The sequence below is a fragment of the Canis aureus genome, chromosome 12 (genome assembly GCF_053574225.1).
Source record: "Canis aureus isolate CA01 chromosome 12, VMU_Caureus_v.1.0, whole genome shotgun sequence".
Lineage (NCBI taxonomy): Eukaryota > Metazoa > Chordata > Mammalia > Carnivora > Canidae > Canis > Canis aureus.
Window position 1 is genome coordinate 10065526 of NC_135622.1, and position 7364 is coordinate 10072889.

Genomic DNA, 7364 nt, shown 5'->3' on the forward strand with positions numbered 1-7364 from the left:
CCTTCTGGTTTGTTTGCTCTCTTAGTTATTGCCTTTATTTTTGTTGGGGGGCATCAGAGAGATTAAGACTCACACACCATAGCCACCATCTTGCCTCTATTCCTCCGGCTAGCTCCACATTTCATTCTCATTGACAGGGCAATTTTCTGACACACTAAACTAATGAGATTCTTTGTCAGCTCAAATACATTCAAAAGCTTTCTTTTCTTGATTGGACACAGCCAACATCCCTGAGTCCCTTCTGCCCCGGGTCCCCTTCTTATGCAACTTTGTCACTCCAAACACACAGCTCTCTCTTACTTGGAGGGCAAATGAGGCTGTCCCTGCCTCTGCTCAGAATGTTCCCCTAAGCCCTCAGCCTTCCCCTCCAGCTATCTGAATTTTCACCATTCTCCAAGGACCAGTTCTAGTCTTGTCTTCCCCAAGATTTCCCCTCCCGGGCCTCTCCTCCTTCCACATCTCATCACTGTAAACAGTTACATTTATTGAGCACTTATATTTAAGTGCCAGGCACCAGGCACTGCAAAATGCTCTACATACATACATTATCCTAGTTAATCCTATGACAACTCTGTGAGATGCTACAATTACTACCCCATTTTAGGAAAACTGGAACTTGAGAGAGGCTGAGTATAACATGCACAAGGTAACATGGTCAATGGCAGAATTGGGATTTAAATGTACTTTGTGTACATTTAAAATTATTAAGAGACTATACTCTTAATTTTTTGCTACACAGGTGTCAGAGGCAGCTACGATTCATTTTATGGTGAACATCCTTCTAGACATTTCTTTTTCTTTCTCTTTCTAGATATATAGACATATGTGCCCTTCTCTCCCTCCCTCTCTCCCTCCCTCTCTCTCTCATACACACACATACTTGTAGTTAGAAAAAGGTTTTGCATAAATTTTATATAAAATTTGCATAAATCACTCCCTTGATTCTTAAAGCTATTAGCGGTAGAACCAGGAGCAGTCCTGTGTAGTTTTGCCTTCCAGTTAGATTTTAAATTCCTTGGTAGCCTTTTGCTTCTCAGTATCTCCCTTCACTGCAATTAACTCAGTACTGAGCACCGAGCGGGTGCTTTATAAGTGCTTGTTGTTGGACTAAAATAAGAAAGGATATAAAAGAAAAAAGGCTCATTTGCAGATAGAGTTACCAATATATTGTCACGAGGGCCTAAGAGGCCAAGAGAAATGTCTGTCATCTCCTCTGGCCGAACACTTCTGGGTGACTTTAGGCAAGATACTTGGTTAGAGAGGTAAAGTAGTGAAGTTCCTGTCTCTGCAGCGATGAAGGAAAGCCCTGCATATCTATCATGGTCATTGGACCACCTTCTCCAGAGTGAGGTTCAGAAGAAAAGAGAGGTAACATCTATCAACTGCCCAGAGCTTCCTGCAGAAGCTGGACCACACATGTACCAAGGATAATTGCTGGGGGGAGGAGGGGGCAGGAACAGGAGAGCTGGTCCTTGTGCTCACCCAGCAGGATGTGAAAAATTCAGCTGGGTTCTTTTTATAGTTTCAATCATCCCTGGTAATGAAGATTCTGCAATTAGAACTCAGCTGGCAGTTGTGTTGGGGATGTGTGAGGCGGAATAGAATCCTGGGTCTGCGGGAGGGCAGGCCTGTTTGTCAGGAAGGCTTGAAGGCACCGCTGGGAAAAAGAGATGTGATGTAAGGATGGGAGCTATTTTTACAGACCGTTTTCTAGCCATAATCACTCCTTAAATAAGTTCCACTTGGGCATTACATTTTATTTAGACTACATTCCGCCCTCAATTATCAGTACAAATGGAGGGGAGTATTAGCACAGATCATAGAAAAGAGCGACACTGCATTTATTTAAGCCACCACTAATTTGGAATTTATGATAATTTCACCTGGGCTTGATTAGAGTTTACTTGTGTGTATTCTATGGAGAAATTGTTGAAAAATATTCAAGGTGGATTAGCCTATTTAAGAGGACATACTGTTTTCTAATACTTAAGAGTAATGAGTCAGTTTTTATTAAGCGCTTAGTATGTGCTAGGCACTACACTAAACCCTTTATGTTTATTATTATCCATAATCCTCAGCGACACCTTTTTAGATAGGTACTGTTATCGATAAACCCCATTTTAGAGGTAAGGAGATGGGACTCTTTCTTGTCTGAGGTCAAACAGCCAGTAAGTGGCAGATCCTAGCTCCAAACCCAGCCAAACTCTACTCAGCTAGTCCTGTTCTCTCTATCTCTCTCCCTTTTTTAAAGATTTTATTTATTCATGAGAGACACACAGAGAGAGGCAGAGACACAGGCAGAGGGAGAAGCAGGCTCCCTGCAGGGAACCCGATGCAGGACTCGATCCCGGGACCCCAGGATCATAACCTGAGCCAAAGGCAGACCACTAGCCACCCAGGGGCACTCACTACTCTTGTTCTCAAGTGTGAAATGGTAAACTGGTTATAAACCAGGCTTCTCTAATCACAAAACAACTCTAGTCACCTCTGCATGGCATTGCCAGTTTGCAATTGGAACTATCATCACTGCTTTTTCAAAATCTCTGCAGTCCAGGATGAGGGGGAAGCATCAGTTTCTTGCTAAATTATGAAATGCCTTGCTCATTCCTTGCTTGTGTACATAGCTCCCGGTTACTTCTCTATTGAATTTGAAACTCTCGCTCAAACTCCTACACTATGACAACCATTCCATCTCTCTAAATTGTATTATAAAAACAGAAAACACATCTGCTCCAATTGACATTTCTATGCCAATGAACATATCTGGTAAGCCCCAAGCTGCAATTTGCTATTACAGCTCCACGTCTGTGCCTGGGCGGTCCTGATACTACCTCCACCTTCCCCGGCATGAACTCTAGGGTCACTTGTAGTATATACACTGCCAAGTGTGGGGGAGTGGAGGCCCCATGGAGATAAGGAAGAGAAAAGGAAGGAAATCTTAATTCTTCTCAACGCTCCAATGGCCGTAGAAAGCAATGTTCTATTTTATACTTTTTAGAAGAGGGATCATATGCGTAGGCCCTTCATGAAGATGGGAATTTAATTCTATGGGTATATGCTATTCTGATAAACTGTGCCATTATTCTAGGTCAGGCATAACCATCACCAAAGATGAGTGAACACATACATAGTGTACGTAATTAATGAATTGGAAAACCTCATTCTCCTGGTCCCCTAAGCCTGAAGGTCAACAGTTGCAATGTGAAGTCTAATTATGTTTGCAGATATGACAATGAAAGGAACCTTACTTAATGATAACATGGCCCATCATCCTAAAAGTTCAAAAGCTGGTGATGCCTACCTCTGAAGATTAGACCAGAGAAAGCAGATGAAGCTGACCCAGAGATTCAATGGTTACTACTAAAATAAGACAAGGTTTGGGATGCTTTGTAAAATCCAATTCACTGATACTCCCCCCTCCCCCACCACACACATTTTTATTAAAGATAAGAAAATATTTTCAAGATAAGCTACTTTGGCCTCAGATTGTTTAGTTTTGCAGAAAGGCTGCTATATAATAACAGGAAAAGAGATGTAAATATGGTTGTCGATATAGATTCAGCATGAACTCAGTCTTCCATATAGATTATCCAAATAAATCTTTAATCTTTGATTGATTTCATCTCTGGTAGATTTGTTGTACCTTCCTTCAGTCCTACTCTATTCCACAGATTTGAAAAAGAGGATATAGGGAGCCTGGGTGGCTCAGCAGTTCAGTGTCTGCCTTCGGCTCAGGGTGTGATCTGGCGTCTTGGGATCAAGTCCCACATCGGGTCCCTGCAGGGAGCTTGTTTCTCCCTCTGCCCGTGTCTTTGCCTCTCTGTCTGTGTCTCTCATGAATAAATAAATAAAATCTTTTTAAAAAATGAAACAGAGGATACAAATTGATTTTAATTCAAGCAAACCTATGGCGGAAAAAAATCTATATTAAAAAAAAATCACTAATCGCATTTTAAGGACAACTATCCAAAGCCCTAATTTGGGGATCATCTGCTGTTTTGGATGATATGTGCCAATGCTCACTGTCATTTGTGTGGATAATCAGGAGCTAACTGTCCATAAACAATTCATGACAAATATTGGCACACACATACACAGGAGTTGGGAATCATGAATATGTTTGCCTGGCTTCATTCCAGGTAAGTCAAGTGGGTTGGGTGAGTTCAGGCCTAGCTGGACTTGGCAGTGGATGGATCTGGAGTTTGACTACAACCTAGATTAGAGGGTGGAGGTCCAGGACATGAAGGATGGTCTGAAGAGGTAAGTTGAGGGGGACAGGTTAGGAGCAATAACCTAGTTGAACTGTACTGGAAATAAAGTTTGCCAGCAGTGAAAGGTGACATCAAGAACTGTGCAGAGCTGCCACCAGCCCATATGGGGACAGCTAGGCAAGCACACCTCAGGTTGGATTTCAGCCCCCACATGTCCCCTGGGCTGGGTGCTTGTGTTCAGGAAACAGCCTGTACAACCACAGAAGTTTGCCCTGGAGTCAAGAAGAAGAGCCTAGAAAGATCCTCTGAGGGACGGTCAAGGAAACCTTGGAATAATTTTATAAAAATAAAATTAAGAGTAATAAAAACTCAGCATTAAAAAAATATGTGGAGGGATACCCGGGTGGCTCAGCAATTGAGCATCTGCCTTTGGCCCAGGGCGTGATCCTGGAGTCCCGGGATTAAGTCCCACATCGGGCTCCCTGCTTCTCCCTCTGCCCGTGTCTCGGCCTCTCTCAGCCTCTCTCTGTGTCTCTCATGAATAAATAAATAAAATCTTAAAAATAAATGAATAAATAAAATAAAAAATATATGGAAAGAAATAAAAGGAAAAATCTCCTCCGCAAAAGAAACCACTGTTTCTTGAAGATTCTAGAAACTTATGAGTGTATTGGCACATGCACATATGCTAATATATATATATGTGTATATATATATATATACACACATATATATGCTAATATGTGTATGTATATATACACATATATTCACATATTATTTTGTATTTACATAAAGTGTTTCTATTATATGTACTTCCTACACCTACTGTTTTTCACTTAATATATTCTGAAGTAATTTCATATCAGTGTAAGTTAACCAAGTTCTTTCTTCTCGCTGGCTACATGGCATCCCATTACATAGATGTAACCTAGTTTATTTGACCAGTCTTTTGCTATTGGATATTGAGATTCTTTCTGAGCGCTTACTATTTTGATACTTCAGTAAGTGTCCTTTATGCCTTTCCTGGTACATCATTCCAGTCAGGAGAATGAAACAGAATCAATGCTACGCCCAATTCAGGGAACTGGGACCTGGAAGCCCCAGTGGGGCATCTTGCCTGACACATCTCTTGCCTTCTGCAGACCTGACTTACTAATGGTTGCTGATGCTAAATGGGCTCTGGGGGTGAGAATGACATGGGCAGGGCACTGGAAGGCCTATTTTGCTTCCTGTGGGTCTGACACAAACTGCAGCCCCCTTCTAAAGAGATTAATGTGTCATCTATAGAGTGACACATGAACTCGCCCCGGCAGTGCCCACCCACACACCAACTGTGAGATGGAGAAAGGCCTCCTTTACATTTTACTGCCAGATGGATGACAAAGCAGGTAAAGTTGCCAGAACAGCCCTCTTGAGGAATACAGGCCTTGAAGAGCGGCCGTGGATACAGCTCTATCTGGCAAACTTATTTCCAAGAAATGGGTCTTTTGAGAATTTCTCTCTGTGGTTACAATCCATTTCAGAACTTCTGTGCTCTATTTATATTTTCTGTGGAGAGTGGCTCAGTGGGCTGAACTATACTGAATTATGCCTGGCTCTGCTTTCAGAGTCCCTAAAATGAGAAATTGAAGAAGAAGGTACATTAATGACCTTCCTTCTTCCTGAAGGTCCAATCAAATGATAGGAAAGCAATCTGCATAGTAATTACAATACTTCTCCAAGTGAATCCCTGTGTTCCAGTGGAGGAGAAGAGCAGGGAAATATAACTAAAATGAAATTCAGACCCATCAGCTTCTAAATCACAAGAAGGTTAATTCAGCCTGCACAATCACAATCAAAGGTGGCATAATGTACCGGTCATGGGACAGCTCACATTGTTCTCAACAGCAGATGGCAACAGGAAGTAAGCTGTCATTTGGCCAAGGCTCGTACAGACAGACCTTAATCTAAGACCACTTGGTCAGTACTATATGAAGGTACCACTGACCATTCTGAATTATAAATGGAAGCCTTGCCTTTTCCAATGTCTGAGCAGAAAACAGAATGGCCAGGGTCCTTACCCTGAACCCTCAAACCCAAGGATCACAAGACTGCTGCATACTAATGGTATTAACAGATCATCCTTTCAGGGAGTCAGAAGTGTTTGGGGGGATATGTGCATATCCATAACCTTTTGGGAGTGTCCATCCCCAGACCTTCCATCTGGGATGCCGAGTGGGTTTATTCATTCTCTTGACTGCGCATAGCACTTCTCCCGTTCTTATTGATTAGTGTTCATGAACTTAAGTGAAGTCTTTCCTCTCTGTGGCTAAGTAATATTTACTTTTTAAAGATGAAATAAATCATCCCTCTCCTCAGGGCTCTGATGGTAACTAAAATTGAGATCTGGAGTCTATGGCCTGCAAGCATGTGGCAGGATTCCTTGGCCGCAGGTCGCCACCACCACACCCCCACCCTGGAGCAAGCATCTCTCCCCATTGCTGGGTTACCTCCAGCTCTGCCCAAGGCCAGCAAATCAATGAGATTCTGGCTGCTGCTGCTGATTATTCTTCTCCTTTTTTTTAAAGATTTTATTTATTTTTTGACAGAGAGAAAGAGACAGCACAAGCAGGGAGAGCAACAGGCAGAAGGAGAAGCAGGCTTCCCGCTCGGCAGGGAGTCCAATTCGAGACTAGAACCCAGGACTCTGGGATCATGACCTGAGCTCAAGGCAGTCATTTAACTGACTAGCCCCGCAGGCGCCCTCTAGCTGGTGCTTCTGCACATTGTCCAGCTGGACTCTTCAAACAAGAAGTCAGTTTTTTACCTTTTCTGCTCACCTCTGACAAGTGCTCCAGCCCTAGCAATATTGCCAAAGAGTGGCTTCCTTCCCAGGGCCTCAGTACAATTTCTGTCTTTGTTGGGCTCAAGGTCCTGGGTGGTCCTTGTGTGGGGTTTTGTCACCACAAGTGGTGTTGGGTGTGAGATGAGCCCATAAGCAAGTGCTGAGTGTGAGGTATCCAAAGATAACTGCTGCTTCCATGTGAATTAAGTAAGCCACCTGCTCATAAGATTCTGCTGCTGGATGGCGTGCGCTTCAACGCTGGATTTCACTTGTCACCCTTTATTGTTTTATTTTGGCATGTGTGCATGTGTGCGTGCGTAAGGCAACAC